Source organism: Haematobia irritans, chromosome 4, assembly GCF_050003625.1.
Source record: "Haematobia irritans isolate KBUSLIRL chromosome 4, ASM5000362v1, whole genome shotgun sequence".
In the NCBI taxonomy this organism is placed as follows: domain Eukaryota; kingdom Metazoa; phylum Arthropoda; class Insecta; order Diptera; family Muscidae; genus Haematobia; species Haematobia irritans.
The window spans coordinates 79193121-79215772 of NC_134400.1; the positions used below are offsets into that span (position 1 = coordinate 79193121).

Genomic DNA, 22652 nt, shown 5'->3' on the forward strand with positions numbered 1-22652 from the left:
GTTTTAGTCCCCACTTTTTTCCTATTGCCTTTTTGCACGAGTACAAAGCTACAGTTGCCTTCCTCGCCCTTTCTTCAATATTAAGCTTAAAGTTCAGCTTCCTGTCCAAAATAACGCCAAGGTATTTTGCACACTCCCTAAAGGGAATTTCAATACCCCCTAAGGAAATGGGCCTAACCGTGGGAGTTTTGAGATCTTTGCAGTACATGACTAGCACCTTAAGAACTTGAAAGACGTTATCCAGCAATTGTCGGCCGCTGGTCTACGCCTTAACGCAAAGAAATGCTCCCTTTTCCAGCGGGAAGTTAAATACCTGGGTCATCATGTGACTGCAGAGGGCATATCCACCGATGAAGACAAAATCCAAGCTGTCAGAGATTGGCCACGACCCCGAAATCTCCACGAATTAAGAAGTTTCCTTGGGTTATGTACATATTACCGACGATTCGTCCCAAACTTCGCCAGCATCGCCGCTAGTCTCCATAAATTGACGCAAAAAGGTCAGAAGTTCCAGTGGAGCGACGAACAGGAGGATTCATTCCAACATTTAAAAGAACTTTTATGTTCAGCTCCTGTTCTAGCGTATCCTATTCCGGGCGAAAAATTTGCTTTGGATACAGATGCTAGCGCGCATGGTATTGGAGGTGTGCTATCCCAACAGATAGACGGCACGGAGAAGGTCATCGGATATTTCAGCCGAACGTTGTCCAAGCCCGAAAAGAACTACTGTGTAACGCGACGAGAGCTGCTAGCCGTCATAGAGAGTGTAAAACATTATCATAAATATTTGTATGGACAACACTTCTTGCTCAGGACTGATCACTCAGCTCTACGATGGTTGTTCCAATTCAAGAATCCGGAAGCTCAACTGGCACGTTGGATCGAGAGGCTCCAAAGCTATGATTTCAGTATCGAGCATAGAAAAGGTGGAAAACACGGTAACGGTGACGCTTTGTCACGTCGACCTTGCAGTATAGAATGCAAGCACTGCTCGAAAGCTGAACATAAGGAGGAGATTGTTGATATTCGGCTGTTACACATCGAATCTGGAGTGGACTGGCCAACAGAACAGCGTAAAGATCCCATTTTGAACAAAATTATTTCGGCAAAGGAAGAGAACGAGAAGCCCAGTAAGAAAGACATCGCAGCCGAAAGTCCACTTATGAAATCATACTGGGCTCAATGGGATAGTTTAGTTCTAGTCAATGGATCCCTGCAACGTAAATGGGAAAGCGAAGATGGCAAGAGCAGCCGAAATTTGATCATCGTTCCAGATTCCAAAATAAGAGACGTTTTGGCGGAGTTCCATAATGGTCCAAGTGGAGGTCATCTGGGAATAACCAAAACCGCCGAGAAAGTGAAGCAACGATTCTACTGGGTTGGATGCCAGAAATCAATTGCTGAATGGGTAGCCAATTGCGAGAAGTGCATGAAGGCGAAAGGTCCAACAAGGAAAAGTCGAGGTCCTATGCAAGAATATAGACCAGGAGCCCCGTTTGAAAGAATAGCAATGGACGTGGCAGGCCCTTTCCCAGTAAGTGATTCTGGAAACCGTTATGTCCTTGTGGTCATGGATTACTTCAGCAAATGGCCGGAGGTGTATGCAATTCCAAACCAAGAGGCAAAAACGATTGTGGATGTGGTCAACAAAAACTGGATATGTCGCTACGGTGTGCCGTCCGAGATTCACTCAGACCAGGGAAGAAATTTTGAATCGGCCATATTCAAAGAGATGTGTGAATCCCTTGGTATCAAGAAAACGAGGACTACGCCATTACATCCACAATCCGATGGCATAGTAGAAAGGTTTAATCGCACTCTGGAGGAACATCTTCGAAAAGTAGTGGACAACGGCCAGAGGGACTGGGACGAGCATATACCAAAGTTTTTGCTGTCGTATAGATCTGCCATTCATGATTCCACCTCTCGAACACCGGCCAATGTTCTATTCGGAACTGAGTTGAAGTTGCCTGGAGATCTGATATTCGGCGCTAAACCTAATGAGCTCGCCATGGAAGAAAACAGAAACGACATCCCAAACATTTTCGGTGAAGTTCACGAATCAGTGCGCAACAAAATAAAAATGGTCAGCAACAGAATGGAGGCGAGATACGATCGTGCTGTAAATACTGAGGGCTTCCAAAAAGAAGAATTGGTTCTGCTATTTAACCCGCAACGAAAGAAAGGATTGTGTCCTAAACTGCAAACACAGTGGGAAGGCCCATACAAAGTCATCAAGAAGATTAATGATGTTGTATACCGGATTCAGAAGGACGACAGCCCTAGATCAAAGATGAAAGTTGTACATCTGGAACGATTGGATCCTTACGGAACAGGTTCTGTGCCTGTTCGGGACGAACAGGCTTAAGCGGGAGGCAGTGTTACGAATTTGATAATTATAGATATAAGTTTATTTAAATTAGTTTCCGTTAATTTAAAATTTCAAATTGTAACGATAAAATTTCGCTATCACTTGTTGGAATCATCTATTCATTTTCTAGTATTTTCCTGAATTTTTTTATGTTCTTTTGTTTGCTTACCGAAATGTTAGTTCTTACTCTCTCATAGAATAACAACCCCTTTGCTTTGTTATTCTGCATTCTCATTTCATCTCATTGTCTATTGTCATTATTGTTGTTGTTGTAGTAATGCGAGCATATATCTATGTGAGTGTGTATGTGTTTGGCAGCCACCAGATGAACAACTTAATGGTCGTAGATCCTTCTAGCATTGTCTAAGAATGTTCTGGCGTTGCCAGAATATTGTAGTGCTACCAGAATGTTCTCGCTCGCATGCTACTAACGAGTCAGTCTTAATTAAAGCGTCAAACGAATAACTTCAGTGTGAACGAATTGTAAAGTGTGAAGTCATAGTAAATAAATTGTAGATTGTCGTTATTTAAAAGAACTGTGTTTTAATTGTCGGGTAATTAAAAACGCCTAAATATAAAAACGTAACAGTACATACAATTTTTTTTATTTCAATCACGAAAATCGCGTATTCAATCATTTTTTTTAATTGCCATGTCTTCAATCACGAAAATGATAGCATCGATCACCCATTTTGATTGAAAACCAACACGATTTTCAATTAAAAATGTAATTGAATTTTGTCACGGAATCAATTAACTGTGTGATTGAATAAATTAAAAATGTGATTGTTTTTTTGACATAAAATTCAATCACAGTTTTAATTGAAACAATTAAAATTTTAATTAATTTCGCGACAAAAATCAATCAACTATTTGATTGATTCAATTAAATTAGTAATTGATATGGGCAATAAATTTCAATCAAAAAATGTATATATTGCGCCCCCAATATCTTATTTAGTTTTATTAAAAATATACATTTCTTATAAAATTTTGTTTTTGCTATTTGTGTGTTTTGTTCTAACATCACAATGTCTACAATTATGATCAATAACAACTAAAGGGTTAAAAATAAACTATATAAATCATTATCTTCCTTATCACAATACCGATGTCAGCATGTTCCTTCTAATATTTAGATGCGCCTAGATTTCTAATAAATCAGCAGCCTGAAAGTAAACAGAATAATTCGAATTTTTCGAAATTTTCGAAATTTTGCTCAATTAAAAATAAATTTTGTTAAACATTACCTGCATATAATATCAAGTTCTGGGTTGCATATTTATAATCTTTTGCAGTTGTAGTCGTTTAGCATAAAAAGGTGTATTAAGGAGCTCGGTAATTTAATTTTGGCAACAATTCCTGTCCAAAATTTCCACACATTGAAATCGTCTATTAAAATTTGAACCAATCAAAGACAAAAATAATGGCAAAACAATGTAATATTTGGTATTATATTGATGATACTTTGCACATTCTGGAAATAGAAAAAATATAAATGGAAAATACATATTTTTATAATTTTCGGATATTTTTCATATTTTTAAATCCAAAAGAAAGAACTTTTTTTTTACATAATTCTGGTCTATACTTGGGTACAAACTGAAAAAGGCAGGTAAAACAAAACTGCAATTTAATGCCAACGCTACTTCGCAACTTCAAGGTTGATCTTCCAACAAATCCATACCGCTCTTGGCTTTAAGGAAACTAGGAGTGAAAAAAATTACAATTTTAAAAGGTCAATACGGTACCCACCTTTTGTTCTTATGTTCTTATATATTTGATAAAAATGATGGAGTTGATGGGATTGATTGGTCACTTTCACGAAATAAAATTGCTCAAAAGAAATGAATAAAAAAACAAGTATATACGGCCGTAAGTTCGGCCAGGCCGAATCTTATGTACCCTCCACCATGGATTGCGTAGAAACTTCTTCGAAAGACTGCCATCCACAAATTTCAACTCACATGGTTGTTAAATATCATATACTACCACCACGTACCAAATTTCAACCAGATCGGATGCATTTTGCTTCTCCAAAAGGCACCGGAGGTCAAATATGGGGATCGGTTTATATGGGAGCTATATATAATTATGAACTGATAGGAACCAATTCCTGCATGGTTGTTGGATACCAATACTAACATCACGTACCAAATTTCAACCGAATGGGAAGAATTTTGCTCTTCCAAGGTGCTCCGGAGGTCTAATCTGGGGATCGGTTTATATGGGGGCTATATATAATTATGGACCGATGTGGACCAATTTTTGCATGGTCATTAGAGACCATATACTAACACCATGTACCAAATTTCAGCCGGATCGGATGAAATTTGCTTCTCTTAGAGGCTCCGCAAGCCAAATCGGGGGATCGGTTTATATGGGGGCTATACGTAAAAGTGGACCGATATGGCCAATTTGCAATACCATCCGACCTACATCAATAACAACTACACAGAAAAAAAGTGTCTTGTAAATTTAAGGACCATTTAAACTTTCACATAGTTCAACAAATTTACTGTAATATAGTTCATTTTTAGTAACCACAACGAAAATTAACTTAGCTAAAGGAAAACTTAGAAAAATTCAGTAAATGTTTTTTAGTTCACTAACTACGGAGCCACCGTGGTGCAATGGTTGGATTGCCCGCCTTGCATACACAAGGTCGTGGGTTCGATTCCTGCTACGACCGAACACCAAAAAGTTTTTCAGCGGTGGATTATATCACCTCAGTAATGCTGGTGACATTTCTGAGGCTTTCAAAGCTTCTCTAAGTGGTTTTCACTGGAATGTGGAACGCCGTTCGGACTCGGCTATAAAAAGGAGGTCCCTTGTCATTGAGCTTAACATGGAATCGGGCAGCACTCAGTGATAAGGGAGAAGTTCACCACTGTGGTATCACAATAGACTGAATAGTCTAAGTGAGCCTGATACATCGGGCTGCCACATAACCTAACCTAACCTAACTACGAAATGGGAAGGATTATTCTTTAAAAAAAAATTTCAACACAGTAGTTAATGCATCGTTGATTCTATTATAAAAATACATGGGCAATATAAAAATCTTACTACGAAATGTGGACAATTTACTAAGAAAAAATTTTGTATGGAAAAAAACTTTTGTAGTAAAAATTAACTTAACGACATTACCGATTCGTATGATGGCTACCTACAGATTATTTCCCTTTTTATTATAAAGTGGAGTGTTTTTCCCCACATTGAACATTTTAGATAAAGTAGAATAAAAAGTAGTTAATATAATCCTTGCCGGGTGTGTATCATTTTTTATAGATTCCTCATAAATTTGGTATATATTTTAACTTAACTTATAGATAGAATTCCAACTAATCAATAAAAGTGGTACTGGAAAATGAAGTGAGAAATCATTGCATCATGTGAGGGAGTTTTTATGCGCTTTACAGACTATCAGTTATTCCGGACGACAGTGCTCGTGTCGAACATAGCCCATATATTGTGCACATTATAAGTTAAGTCCGAAGGCATAATCAATACTGCTGAATGTTTATGGGATCGATAACACATTTACCGATTATTTAGTCATCGCCGATAAGTCGTATCGATCCGACACACTGTAAGATTTTTTACAAACACCGACATTCCGTCCGGAATAAATAAAGCGCATTAGAGACATTTTGTGTATATCTCGTATGATTGTTTGTGTTTGTTATTGCGTCATATATGCCGTTGTTGGTTGTTTTGATTCTAGAGACAATGGAATGTTCCTTGTGTGTTGTTGGCATCTTTTGTGACGAGAGTTGTTTTCTTGCAATAGCGAGATCAGAAAGGGATTGTGTGTGTGTGGAGTTGTTTTTCTTTACGGCAGGTATGTATCCTATATGACTATTTGTGTCTTTGAGTTTTATTGCTGCATTCAGTTCTGTTGATGCATTTATGAAGTGCACACGTGGTTTTAAATTTGCAAAATCGTACGTGCGGTATTGGTGTTCATTAATGAAAATACATTTATTTCGAAACATTTTAGAAACTGAGAAGTGAATGATGTGATGTTAGAGAAATCAAAAACGCTTTTTATTCATAAAAACAAATAACAGGTTAAGGAACTGTATATTTCTGTTAATAGTTTAAAATTAGTGCGGATTTTTAATTGATGTACATAAAAAATATACAACATGAGTGGTAATAGGATGATCTATATTTATTCTACATCTGGATCACAGGTTGGAGATGCAACCAGTTTTTTGAATCTATATTTTTCGTGTTACAGCAATTCCTACAGGTGAGTACTAAGTTCGAGTTTAGCCGCTAAAATTAAAAATAAAGCACTAAGAAAAATATAAAATTATACGTCTTCGATACAAATTTAAATATAACTTGATGGAGAATAGCCCAAAGCAAGTTTTTATAAAGATTATTTTTTTATAATGGATTACACTAGGTCACAAATAACAAAATTTTTCTGTTATTTGTTGCTAGCATACTTTTTCCCATTGATTTTGACCTACTAAACACGAAAATGAGTTTTAAAAAATTTTCTGTCGATTGGTTTTCGAGATACAAATTTTTTAATTTTTTTTTTTTAATTTTTGGAGGTACACTTACAATTTTGAGCATATCTTTCGTCTTCTTTGACCTATTTCATCCTACTACTACTCAAAATAAAGAAAATTGAGTACCTCCAAAAATTAAAAAAAAAGTTCAAAAATTTGTATCTCGAAAACCAATCGACAGAAAATTTTTTAAAACTCATTTTCGTGTTTAGTAGGTCAAAATCAATGAGAAAAATTATGCTAGAACCAATTCACAAAACGACTGTTGGCTAGTGTTATTAAAGAAAACTTATCATGAAAATTGCGATTTTAGCATCTGAACTCGAACTTAATATCCACCTTAAATACTAAATTCTATACTGACAAGTGGAAATTATGTCTAATTTTATAATATTTTTTATTTCTAATATATTCTGAGAATAATTTCAAAAACGTCCCATTAGTCCATGGATATGATTCCAATAATATACCTACAGGATGGATTTTTCAATGTGGTAAGTTTTTCTATAAACGGTATTTTGTCCGTTTTTAATAAAACCAAAATTTCAATTTATTAAAAATTATTATTTTCACTTGCAGGTAGACAGGTCTTGTAATGGTATTTTTTTTTAATATTCTTACTGTTTAATGCTAACTAAGCTGATATCCTTATTGGCTCTAGGAAATACTCTTGAAAACCGTAAGTTAAAAATCAATATGAACTATAGAATTTGATAATATTTTTCTTATATATATATATATATATATATATATATAATATATATATATATATATATATATATATATATATATATATATATATATATATATATATAATATATATATATATATATATATATATATATATATATATATATATATATATATATATATATATATATATATATATATATATATATATATATATATATATATATATATATATATATATATATATATATATATATATATATATATATATATATATATATATATATATATATATATATATATATATATATATATATATATTTATATTATATATTTTTATATTATTTATATATTTTTTTTTTTCATTCATTCATACTTTATTTGTAATTTCAAAGCCCCATGGCCAATTATAACAAAATTACACAGACTACAATACAGTCTACTAAAAAATACACAAATTCAAAACAGAATTGCAAAATTCTTAATATTCTTAAAATTCTTAATATTTCTTAATATTTACCCTAAATTCTTAAAAGTAGGTATGTATATAGCCCTAAGAATACAAAGCAGTTCGCTATACTACTAAGAAATTGATAATCCAACACAAAAATAGCAAATATCTTTATCTTACCCTAAACCCATAACAATAGTAATAATATATGTAGTAACAAATTTCAATATACCAATAAACCCCCTGACAAATTAACAATAGTTCATATAGTAGTTGCAGTAATTATAATATTGTCACCAGAGTCCCCAACTAACCGCAAACAATAATCACAAAACTAACAAAAAATAGTTACTAAAAATACCCACGCGTCAAAAGCTCTCAGAACCAAAGTGTTGCAATAGCCTACTACGGTACACCGAATCTGAGGCACCAAACATCCTCAAGGCGTCAGGAAGGACATTAAAAGCCCGCGCAACTCTCACCTCAAAAGATCTCTCAACCAGCCCATTTACGACCCTTGGTACGACCAATTGATTGCTCCGCGAGGAATGTGTGAACACAAATGACTGCGACAAAAACGAAGGGCACTGATTCCTCCATACCCTATAAAACAGCATCAGGCTACGAATAGTTACGAGAGTGTGGAACGAACACCCCACAAAGCGCTCAACAAATGGTGCTATATGAGAAAATCGATTGACCCCATAAATAAATCTTACCGCATTATTGAACGCAACCTGGACCCTATTTAAGTTATAACCAGCACAACCTGCATAAACCTCCATACCATACAAGATCACCGACATCACCAACGCATGAACCAATTTAATCCGTACATCCCGCGGCAATATCAAATCGCAATTATAGAGCCGACGGAGGGTGAAGTTGACACGCGATACGACCCAATCCACATGCTCAGCGAAACTAAGCCTGTCATCTACAACAACCCCCAAACATCTGACACTCGACACAAAGGCGATACTTTCACCACCATACCGTAGGTCCACAGCCACCGGCCTAGAGGCAAACAACACCGCCTTTGTCTTACTGGGTTTAACAGAAAGGCCGTTGGCAGACATCCAACCATGCAGTGCAAGCAGCGCATGATCAATCCTCGCCTGCAGAACTTCAACAAACTGAAAGCCACCCTTAAACAGAATCTGTATATCATCGGCATATGCAAATGGGCTACACCAAGGAGCAATTACCCCAAAGCAATCATTCAAGAACATGGAGAATAGAATCGGTCCGAGAACAGACCCTTGAGCTACTCCACTCCTAACCGGCAATTCAGCTGAAGAAAAACCGCCAACACAAACATACTGCCTGCGATCCGACAGATACGACGACACCAACCGACACGCACTGGGATCAAATCCAAAAAGATCCCTAAGTTTCCTCACCAGCAGCCCATGGTCCATCCTATCAAACGCCTTCTGCAAATCCAATGAAAGAAGAACACAAAACTTCCTGTTGCTGATACTGAACCTTATCTGATCAGTAAGGCCAGCCAGCAAGGAAGAAGTACTTCGCTTAGTGCGAAACCCACACTGGCAATCACTAAGGATAGGCTCAACATATGGTACCAGCTGCTGACGCATTACGTGCTCCACAACCTTCGACAAAATAGGTAGCACACTGATCGGTCTTAAGTCATCGATGGAACCAGAACCAGTGGCTTTCCTAATCGGGATGATCCTAGCTACCTTCCAATCCGAAGGGAACTTAGAAGTCATAAGGATGGTATTCACCAGATGTAAGAAAACTTCGCTTACATGAGGGAAAACCACCTTAAAGAACTTCAAACAAAGTCCATCACACCCCGCTGCATTCGAAGATATCGCCAAAAATGCCGAGAACAATTCCTCCATAGCTATACAACGAAAACCAAAACTACCGTGCATGTCACCGCCGCTATCAACTTCACCCTGTGCCACCGCGTCCACCATCTGGTTGTCAACAATCCTCCTATTCAAATCGTCCAGGCCAAAATCAACAATATCGACATATCCGTCATATCTATCATCAACTACCCCTCTATTTCGAATGCACCTCCATAAACTCCTAGCATCACTGTGCACGAAAACGTCCAGCTGCACATCAACGTCCGACGTAGCGTACATACGACTAAAGTCAATGGACAAAACCTCATTCCGAACTACATCGGGTGCAATCGCCCCATAATCAATAAATTCCACAATATCCTCCATCCTCCTATTCACCATCACGCCAAGAGACACATATATAATCGCATGCTTAGAAATGCCAGGGCACAATACCTGACCCGAAAAATCTACATTGCCCATATGAGACACCAAAAAATAGTCTATTAGCGATGTCGATTCCCAAAATGAGTCAAAATGGGTGGGCCGCGAATTATGACGAATCGACAAATTAAGTCGTCTGCAAGTCAGCCTAACAGCCACTGCAGTAGGAGCATGAAATAAATTATTGTTGAAGTCCCCCATAATAACCACAGACCTATACCTTACAACCAAGGTAGACACCTCTGCTTCCAACGCCGCGAGGTCTCCAGTCGGAAGATAAACAACACCAACTAACATAACATCATCCCCACACGCAACTTCAACAAATAGACATTCCACCACCCCATAATTACTACCTTTATGAACAACTCTGTAATTTATACCCTTCGCAAAAAACATGCCCACCCCACCCTCCCTCCTCTGCAGACGATCATTCCTGCAAAAATTATAGCCCGAAATAGAGACATTCTTGGAGGAAACAGAAGACTTCAACCAAGTCTCACTAACGCCCACAATATCTAACCCGCTACCCACTACAACACTTCTTATCTCAGATAGCTTTGACGAAACCGGCGAAACCGCGAAACTTTGGCAATTAAAATGGCCAATATTCAAGTTCGACCGAGAATTGCTGAGTTGGGAACTCAAGTATGCACTATCATGAACTATGTGCCCTAAAGAACTTAACATAACATATATATAAGGTTAAAACAAGTATATACGGCCGTAAGTTCGGCCAGGCCGAAGCTTATGTACCCTCCATCATGGATTGCGTAGAAACTTCTTCTAAACACTGCCATCCACAATCGAATTACTTAAGTTGCGGTAACGCTTGCCGATGGCAAGGTATCTAAAAACCTCCTAACACCATCTTCTAAATTGTATGTAAGTCCATACGTGGTATATATTAAATCAAAAAAGATCGATCCAATACGTATATAATTCAGTTTGACAAAGTAGACATAAAATTTTGACAAAACTTTCTACAGAAATAAAATTTTAACAAAATTTTCTATAGAAATAAAATTTTCACAAAATTTTCTTTAGAAATAAAAATTTTGACAAAATATTCTATAGAAAGAAAATTTTGACAAAAATTTCTATAGAAATAAAATTTTAACAAAATTTTCTATAGAAATAAACTTTTGACAAAATTTTCTATAGAAATAAAATCTTGGTAGATTATTTGTGGCCCGACTGGCAACCATGATTATGAACCGAATAAAATTTGAACAAAATTTTCTATAGAAATAAAATTTTGACAAAATTTTCTATAGAAATAAAATTTTGAAAATGATGAAAATTTTATTATGAACCCAATAAAATTTTAACAAAATTTTCTCTAGAAATAAAATTTTGACAAAATTTTCTATAGAAATAACATTTTGACAAAATTTTCTATAGAAATAAAATTTTGGTAGATTATTTTTGGCTCTAGTGGCAACCATGATTATGACCCACTATGGACCAATTTTTGTGTGATTGGGGATCGCCTATATATAACTATAGACCGATATGGACCAATTTTGGTATGGTAATAAGCGACCATATACTAACACCACGTTCCTAATTTGAACCGGATCGGATGAATTGTGCTCCTCCAAGAGGCTCCGAAGGTCAAATCTGGAGAACGTTTTATATGGGGGCTATATATAATTATGGACCGATATGGACCAATTCTGGCACGGTTGTTAAAGATCATATACTAACACCATGTTCCAAATTACAACCGGCTTGGATGAAATTTGCTTCTCTTGGAGACTTCGCAAGCCAAATCTGGGGATCGGTTTATATGGGGGCTATATATAATTATGAAACGATGTGGACCAATTTTTGCATGGTTGTTAGACACCATATCCCAATATCATGTACCAAATTTCAGCCGGATCGGATGAAATTTTCTTCTCTTTGAGGCTCCGCAAGCCAAATCTGGGGATCGGTTTATATGGGGGCTATATATAATTATGGACCGATGTGGACCAATTTTTGCATGGTTGTTAGAGACCATATACCAACACCATGTACCAAATTTCAGCCGCATCGGATGGAATTTGCTTCTCTTTTTGGCTCCGCAAGCCATATCTGGGGATCGGTTTATATGGGGGCTATATATAATTATGGACCGATGTGGACCAATTTTTGCACGGTTGTTAGAGACCATATACCAACACCATGTACCAAATTTCAGCCGGATCGGATGAAATTTGCTTCTCTTTTAGGCTCCACAAGCCAAATCTGAGGGTCCCTTTATATGGGGGCTATACGAAAAAGTGGACCGATATGGCCCATTTTCAATACCATCCGACCTACATCGATAACAACTACTTGTGCCAAGTTTCAAGTCGATAGCTTGTTTCGTTCGGAAGTTAGCGTGATTTCAACAGACGGACGGACGGACATGCTTAGATCGACTCAGAATTTCACCACGACCCAGAATATATATACTTTATGGGGCCTTAGAGCAATATTTCGATGTGTTACAAACGGAATGACAAAGTTAATATACCCCCATCCTATGATGGAGGGTATAAAAAATAATAATTATATTATGCTAACGAATCCAAAAAATATTATTTCAATAATTAATCCAGAACAACTAAAAAACTTCATTGCAAAAACCCCCCAGATATAGATTGGAAAAATATAGGAATAAAGATCCAAGGTACTACAATCTAAGACACCCCCCCTCCATCCAACATCGCAGCACCCTGAGACAGGTCCAATTCAGATTTTGTACCATTAGCCATCGTCACCTCCACTTTAGGCCTGTCGGCACTAAAAAGCTTAAATTTTCTAATTTTACCTTGTCTGCGCAGCTTCCTGCATAGGAACATCAGCTTTGAAGTGGCTTTATTAAGGTGGTCATCCAAGAAAATTTTCTTTTTTATCTGCCCTCCAATTACGTCACAGAGGAAAATTGAGCCACGGCGATGATATCTGGCCATAATTAAGTCTCTAACAAAGACTGAATTGAACTTAACCAACACCGACTTTTTATTTGCAAAATAGCAGCAGTGCCGCACATCCCACAGAGCAAGCTCAACACCGCACAAAGCACCAATTTTATCAACAATCTGCCGCAAATCTCGCACACCTGCTGGCAAGCCATTTATGATTATATTCGATCTATTAAGTCTCCTTCTTACAACATCTCTTTCCGCCTCAAACCCCTTGACAGCTGAACCAAATGTTGAATCATACTTTTGGACAGCTGTCAAACAACTCGACACGCTCTCTTCCACCTTCTTGATTCTACTATCAAAATCGGTGTTCGTAGAACCTGCCACTACGTCAAGTTTCACACTTATAGCTTCCAGCCTACGCTCCATGTCCCTCTTAAACTCCAAAAATTGTCGGCGGAGCTCAGCCACCGCATCACCGCTATCAGCACCACCATTAGCCGGGGCTTTTACCGAAGCATTGATGGCCGGCGAAGATGGACCACGTCCACAGTTTAGGCATTCAGGACACTTAAACACAAACATAGGTTTGTTATACAGGAATGAATGCTGATCCTTAGACATTTTTAGGCATGTCATATGATAGAAATTATCACATATACAGCAACCAACCCTCCTTTGATTTGACCGGACAGGCTTATCACACGTGGGACACATGTATACCTTAGGCCCCACTGCAGCAGCAATTGAGACATTCGACATCACTTTTGAAAACAAATTGATCGTAAATATCACCACAATATTTGCTATCAAATTTTTGCCAACTCTTCTTCTTCTTCCCCGACCGCAGTCAGATGCACAAAACTTCATCCACTCTATTGGCTCCAAAAATATTAAAATCCATAAAATATATGTACCATATGACGGGGAAAAACGCCGGCATTAAAAAGTGATATAACTCCAATAACTCCCTCAGCAAATACCAAATATTTTCCAACAATCTCCGGAGGTTAGATTAATGTATTAACTATCCATCACAGGGTTGCCAACCTATAGTTGTATAATTTTGTATAATTTTACAATTTCAGATACTTATAAGACAAATCCGCCCAACAAAAGTTAGCCAAAATCGATGAAATTGGACAACAATTCAATGAATATAGCAACTTATGCCACATATATCTTTTATATGGATCGAAAACATGGAAATTTAAATTAATTAGTTTAGTCCTAATAACATAGAATATTAGTCTTTTGAAGAAACAATTACTAACTACCGACAAGTAACTGCATCCAACTTACGAATAAAAATATTTCCTTTATTGTATATCATAAGCCATAGTTTTGTGTAATATAATAATTTTTTGAAATAAAATACTGGTGGTTATAGAAAACTGACTTGTTTTGTACGAAAAATTTCTTAGTTGTATATAGGCTTGTTGTACCTTTGATTCCTCAATTTCTCTACTTTTTTGAAAATTATACTGACAAACAGTTTATTTCAAACCAATTTCTTAATATAGGTTTCCCAAAAAATTGTTCATTTTTCCGGATAGCAGGAATATTTTGAATGCGTTTAAGTATATTCTTCCACAGCATAGTAATAATGAACTAAAATACGATGCAATACATGAACTAATTTATAAGAAAATCATGATCTTATCTAGATGAAAAAAATCTTTGGCGCCAAATCATGATCATTCTTACTATGGGTTAGTTAATTTTTCATAAAAAATAGTAAACTTTTTTTTCGGTGTACTTGTGCCAAGTTTCAAGTCGATAGCTTGTTTCGTTCGGAAGTTAGCGTGATTTCAACAGACGGACGGACGAACGGACATGCTCAGATCGACTCAGAATTTCACCACGACCCAGAATATATATACTTTATGGGTTCTTAGAGCAATATTTCGATGTGTTACAAACGGAATGACAAAGTTAGTATACCCCCCATCTTATGGTGGAGGGTATAAAAATTTCGGTGGTAATTTTTTGTGTGTACGTGATATTAGGTTAGGTTAGGTGGCAGCCCGATGTATCAGGCTCACTTAGGCTCAGGCAGTTTTTGTCGGCGCTTCTCTCAAATATCATACAGTTTGCGTCGGCGTCACCCAGTTCAGTTCTCTGCCGGCCTTATGAAACGTAAGAAAAATAGGATTTAGAACCTACTTTGTAGTAACAAATGTTCTTTTACATAAATCTTTTCATTCTACGAGTATTACATTTTTTGGCAGACAATTTGAAATTATAACTGCCGAGGATTTATCAAAACAGCGCTTCGACCGCAACGTCGGTTATACCAAAGCTGCAGGCATTTTGCGACATCTATACGGTTGACATTTCTTGTTTTTGTAGAAGAGAAATTTTCGTCCTCTTGTTTTCTTAATACTCTCTGCTATTCAGTTCACATTGGTGAACTTCTCTCTTATCACTGAGTGCTGCCCGATTTCATGTTAAGCTCAATGACAAGGGACCTCCATACCCGCAAGGTATGGAAGTCCCTTGTCCTAAATTTTGGGATGCGTAGTTTATACAATATTGTCGACAATTTTTTTAAATAATTGAACATGAAATTTTAATTAAAATAAAGTTTATAATTTTTTTTATTACATTTGGGACACATATTTTGGAAATTTGCGTCCCTACGTTAAAGTCGTGTGTCTTTCAACTAAGAGAATTGTCCATTTGTTTGTACATGAATAGCTTTACCGCGAAAAGAGAATAAAAATTCGATAAATGATATCTGTATCCTTATATTAATTTTAGTGATCCTAGATTTAAAGCCAGATATTTCGTAAAAAAATTCTTTATATTAAAGATGCCGAATCTTTGGCTCGTAATCAATATAAAAATCCTTAAGGGAAGGTCAAAATCTTTGGATCCAAGTAAACCTTTTTTGAGTGTGTATACATACACCCAAAGAAAAGTAGATTTCTAAAATCAAGTCTCAAATTCTTATTTTTAGCCTGAATTCGTACTTAAAATTTTAAGTACGCAAATACTACACTCAAAAAAAAGTGAACTCTCTATTTCACTAAAGCCAATTTAACATTCGTTTAGTTCATGGAATTATTATGTTTGGAGAAAGTTTCCTCCACTCTAATAAGTTTTTGTGTACGTTAGTTAAATTAACTAAAACCGAGGAAAAAAATATACACTAATGAAGCATAAAGATTAACTAAATTCGTGTCTTCCACAAAATAGTTCAATATTTCTTTAAATTTGTAAATTTTACTACAAATGCGTTCATCATGAACTTCGTATATCACTAAAGACATTCTTGCAATTTTGAACTCCAATTTTTTCCTTCAAGCTACAAAATTTTCTTTAACAAGTGAAAAAACTTCATTATGTCTAATAAATTTTCTTGAATTTGTCGAAAAATATTTACTTATTTTTATGACATCGGCGTGATGCCAGCGTTTGTAATACTGTTTAGTTAAAATTTTCTAAAAATATTCAAAATTTTCTAAAATTAACCAAATTTTTTCTTCCTGGTGGGTTCACTGTTTTTTCAGTGTAAGTTATACTCATATTAAGTACAGAATATGCTTATTTGTGCAATTCAAGTACCTAAAGTTTGATTTAATCTTGTTTTGAGTTAAAACAAGAAAATTGTTACTTAATTCGTCTGTGAGAGTTAGGTGCTGAGAGCACAAAATAGAGTTTTTCTCTTCGATACTCTCATCGAACCCCCGAGCATCGTGTGTGTGTGCTTACTGTTTGGCTTGCATTTGATTTGCTATCTTAAGCCGACTTTGGCTTAAAATAAGAAAACTTTTACTTGATATTCATTTATGAGACAGTTGGAATATTGATATAAAAAAGAATAATAAAAAAATATTTTAAAAATATATGAACCTTTTTTTATTGTATGGGAATTAGGTTAGGTTAGGTTATGTGGCAGCCCGATGTATCAGGCTCACTTAGACTATTCAGTCCATTGTGATACCACAGTGGTGAACTTCTCTCTTATCACTGAGTGCTGTCCGATTCCATGTTAAGCTCAATGACAAGGGACCTCCTTTTTATAGCCGAGTCCGAAGGGCGTTCCACATTCCAGTGAAACCACTAAGAGAAGCTTTGAAACCCTCAGAAATGTCACCAGCATTACTGAGGTGGGATAATCCACCGCTGAAAAACTTTTTGGTGTTCGGTCGTAGCAGGAATCGAACCCACGACATTGTGTATGCAAGGCGGGTATGCTAACCATTGCACCACGGTGGCTCCCTATGGGAATTAAGCGCACATTGAGATTAAAACAAGTACAAATTACACTAAAATCAAGCGCATATAAAATAATATTGAATACGGTTCGGGATTAAATCAAGAACAGATAGTTCTTGAAACAAGCACATTATATTCAAGAAAAAAAAATATTGATCCAAGCCCTGATTCCGCGCAAAAAAACGGCTCATGTTAAGTTTAAATGCGGATTGACTCAAGTACAGATTAGGATTAAATAGAGATTCACTAGGCTTGAATCAAGCACTTCCCGTACTCAAAGGAAGCACAAACACGATTGAAAAATTCTAAAATTAAGTAATCTGTACTTAATATTTTCGGGATTAATTTAAGAATTTTCTTCTTGGATTTAGAAAATCCGCACTTACCGTACTTTTGACACCGCTACGGCTTGAATCAAGTAAACTTTTCTCTATTGTTTTTTTTTGGGTGTATAGACCGCTATGCCGTTGCTTGGTTATTATTTATGTATCGGTTCGATAAAACAGCTGATCGCATTCAAACATTTTACTAACCAGTGACTTATCCTCCGGTTAAGTACTAAAACAGGGATGAGTAACCGGCCATTCAACTTTTGACAATCAATTAGTCGACCCATGGTGACGATTATATGAAAGTCAGTACGAGGGAATTCAGCGCCATGTTGATTTGTTATACCCTCCACCATTGGATGGGGGTATATAAACTATATCATTCCATTTGTAACACATCGAGCAATTTTGAGTCAATCTAGCGATGTCCGTCAGTCTGTGGAAATCACGCTAACCTCCGGACGAAACAAGCTATCCACATAAGTAGTCGGACCACTTTTAGATATAGCCCCCATATAAACCGACCCCTCGATTTCGTTTGCGGAGCAACTAAGAGGAGTAAATTTGATCCGATTCATTATAAATCATGCAAAAATTGGTCCATAATTATACACAGAAAAAAAATATTACCAAAATATTTCCAATTAAAAAGTTAATTGAAGTTGAATGCTTAATAAATTAATTGATACAATTAACTTTTTAATCAAGATAGAAACATTAAGTTAATTAAGTCAATGATTGAAAATTTTTAAATTTTTAATTAAAAATTTAATTGATACAATTAACGTTTTAATCAAATTCGGAAGACTAAGTCAGTTAAAACAAGTAAGGAAAGTCTAAAGTCGGGTGGGGCCGACTATATTATACCCTGCACCACTTTGTAGATCTAAATTGTCGATACCATATCATATCCGTCAAATGTGTTGGGGGCTATATATAAAGGTTTGTCCCAAATACATACATTTAAATATCACTCGATTTGGACAGAATTTGATAGACTTCTACAAAATCTATAGACTCAAAATTTAAGTCGTCTAATGCACTAGGGCGGAACACAAAGTAAGTAAAAAACCAGTAAGGAAAGTCTAAAGTCGGGCGGGGCCGACTATATTATACCCTGCACCACTTTGTAGATCTAAATTTTCGATACCATATCACATCCGTCAAATGTGTTGGGGGCTATATATAAAGGTTTGTCCCAAATACATAAATTTAAATATCACTCGATCTGGAAGAATTTGATAGACTTCTACAAAATCTATAGACTCAAAATTTAAGTCGGCTAATGTACTAGGGTGGAACACAATGTTAGTAAAAAAAAATATGGGAAACGTTTAAATCTGAAGTAATTTTAAGGAAACTTCGAAAAAGTTTATTTATGATTTATCGCTCGATATATATGTATTAGAAGTTTAGGAAAACTAGAGCCATTTTTACAACTTTTCGACTAAGCAGTGGCGATTTTACAAGGAAAATGTTGGTATTTTGACCATTTTTGTCGAAATCAGAAAAACATATATATGGGAGCTATATCTAAATCTGAACCGATTTCAACCAAATTTGGCACGCATAGCTACAATGCTAATTCTACTCCCTGTGCAAAATTTCAACTAAATCGAACCGATTTTGCTGAGACTCATAAAATATTCGAGACTCATAAAATATTCGGACGTACGGAATTTGAGGAAGATCGGTTGATATACACGCCAATTATGACCAGATCGGTGAAAAATATATATGGCAGCTATATCTAAATCTGAACCGATTTTTTCCAAAATCAATAGGGATCGTCTTTGAGCCGAAACAGGACCCTATACCAAATTTTAGGACAATCGGACTAAAACTGCGAGCTGTACTTTGCACACAAAAATACATCAACAGACAGACAGACAGACGGACAGACAGACGGACAGACAGACGGACAGACAGACGGACAGACAGACAGACAGACAGACAGACAGACGGACATCGCTAAATCGACTCAGAATTTAATTCTAAGCCGATCCGTATACTAAAAGGTTGGTCTATGATTACTCCTTCTTGGCGTTACATACAAATGCACAAACTTATTATACCCTGTACCACAGTAGTGGTGAAGGGTATAATAAATATGGGAAACATTTAAATCTGAAGCAATTTTAAGGAAACTTCGCAAAAGTTTATTTATGATTTATCGCTCGATATTTACAACAACTTTTCGACTAAGCAGTGGCGATTTTACAAGGAAAATGTTGGTCGAAATCAGAAAAACATATATATGGGAGCTAAATCTAAATCTGAACCGATGTCAACCAAATTTGGCACGCATAGCTACAATGCTAACTCTACTCCCAGTGCAAAATTTCAACTAAAGCGGAGTTAAAAATTGGTCTCTGTGGTCATATGAGTGTAAATCGGGCGAAAGCTATATATGGGAGATATATCTAAATCTGAACCGATTTCAACCAAATTTGGCACGTATAGCTACAATGCTAATTCTACTCCCTGTGCAAAATTTCAACTAAATCGGAGTTAAAAATTGGCCTCTGTGGTCATATGAGTGTAAATCGGGCGAAAGCTATATATGGGAGCTATATCTAAATCTGAACCGATTTCAACCAAATTTGGCACGTATAGCTACAATGCTAATTATACTCCCTGTGCAAAATTTCAACTAAATCGGAGCAGAAAATTGGCCTCTGTGGTCATTTGAGTGTAAATCGGGCGAAAGCTATATATGGGAGCTATATCTAAATCTGCACCGATTTCTACCAAATTTGGCACGCATAGCTATAATGCTAATTCTACTCCCTGTGCAAAATTTCAACTAAATCGGAGCAAAAACTTGGCCTCTGTGGGCAAATGAGTGTAAATCGGGCGAAAACTATATATGGGAGCTATATCTAAATCGGAACCGATTTGGCTGATATTTTGCAAGTTTTTCGAGACTCATAAAATATTCGGATGTGCGGAATTTGAGTAAGATCGGTTGATATACACGCCAATTATGACCAGATCGGTGAAAAATATATATGGCAGCTATATCTAAATCTGAACCGATTTTTTCCAAAATCAATAGGGATCGTCTTTGAGCCGACACAGGACCCTATACCAAATTTTAGGGCAATCGGACTAAAACTGCGAGCTGTACTTTGCACACAAAAATACATCAACAGACAGAGCTCCGTGGTAGAAACAAGGTCCTCAAGTCACTTGCCGGCAGTACTTGGGGTGCGGACAAAGAAACCTTGCTAACTACTTATAAGGCAATTGGCCGGTCAGTGGTAAACTATGCAGCGCCAGTGTGGACACCGCAGACCAGTGATACGCAGTGGAATAACATACAAACCTGCCAGAACGCTGCTCTTAGAACTGCGACTGGGTGTCTCCGCAGCACACCCCTGGATCACCTTTATGTGGAGACAAAGATCATCCCTGTGCGAAGACACAACTACATGTTGTCAAAGCAGTATCTCCTGGGTTGTTATCGCAGTTATCATCCAAACCACCATCTTATGGATACACAACCACCACCCAGGAACGTAAGGGTTGATATACATAATCTAGAGCGCGAGATCCAGCGCTATAAAAGAGAGCCTCTAGATCAAGCAGCGTACCAGGCAGGTTTGAACAGGATTCATGAGGATACTGTAGCTGAAGCGGTGAGAAGCTACAAGGCTAATCCTGTTCTTGGAGTCCGACCACCGCCCATAGCACCGGAGGAAAGAGACCTCCCACGGCAGACTAGGGTAGTTTTGGCCCAATTAAGATCAGGCAAGTGCAGCCGCCTCAATTCCTACTTATCGGTGATTGATAGCAGCGTAGCTGACGTTTGTCCAATTTGCAACCAAGGGCCACACGACACGCGTCATCTTTTCTCTTGCCCAGCCAAACCAACCCGACTTACCACCAGATCACTCTGGACACACCCCACCTTAGTCGCAGAGTTCCTTGATCTGCCAACAAGCTGATGTACCAAGCGTATAACATGAAATGGATGAGATCACAATAAACTGTTACAACAACAACAACAACAGACAGACGGACAGACGGACATCGCTAAATCGACTCGGAATTTAATTCTAAGACGATCGGTATACTAAACGATGGGTCTCAGACTTTTCCTTCTTGGCGTTACATACAAATGCACAAACTTATTATACCCTGTACCACAGTAGTGGTGAAGGGTATAAAAAGTGATGAACATTTCTTAATGCAAATAAAAACTCTAAGCCAATTCAGAAAGTAATTGAAAATAGTTACCTTTTTAAATAAAAAATTAATTGGGGTTTGCATTCAAAATCAATTAAATTTTTAATTGAATCAATTAAAAAATTAATTGAAAATTGCTAATGACATCAATTAATTTTTTATCAAGAATTTTTTCTATGCCCAATTAAAACTGTGATTGATGCTATCATTTTCGTGATGAAAGACATTTCAATTAAAAAAATAATTGGATCGATTAATTTCGTGATTGAATCAGAAAAATTTTTTTTGTGTGTACATAGCCCCTACACCCAGAGAAGGAATATGATCACCTCAAACATGTTTAAAGAGCAAAACGTTATTTTTGGACGGTGACCATGTACCATTTTTGTCGCAAAAATGTTGTTTTCTCGCCAAACATAACATGCTTTCCTTAAACAGATACATAATTTCCGAGAAAATAACATGGTTCGCTGCAACCATGTTATGTTATATATGGTCATCATATAAATATTTGAGGTGATCATATTCCTTCTCTGGGTGTATATAAATCGAGCCCCGATTTCTATTGCGGATACACTTGGAGCACAATAGCCCCCCCTATCTAAAAATTTATAAACTGAACTTATAGGTTGAATTAATGTTTTATTTTATAAAAATGAATAAAAAATCAGACATCAACATCAACGAGTAAAGAAACTAA

At 36.5% G+C, this 22652-nt stretch overlaps 1 long non-coding RNA gene across 1 annotated transcript in view; it reads right to left on the bottom strand.

Annotated features, from left to right (window-relative positions):
- Positions 1 to 3308: 3308 nt before the first annotated feature.
- The window catches only part of LOC142236337 (uncharacterized), a 69658-nt gene continuing 50314 nt past the window's right edge, over positions 3309 to 22652 (bottom strand). The window contains exons 2-3 of the long non-coding RNA XR_012721990.1: positions 3622 to 3848; positions 3309 to 3540 (exon numbers count right to left, since the gene is read on the bottom strand). This is a non-coding gene — a long non-coding RNA (uncharacterized LOC142236337). The remainder of the gene's footprint in view (positions 3541 to 3621; positions 3849 to 22652) is intronic.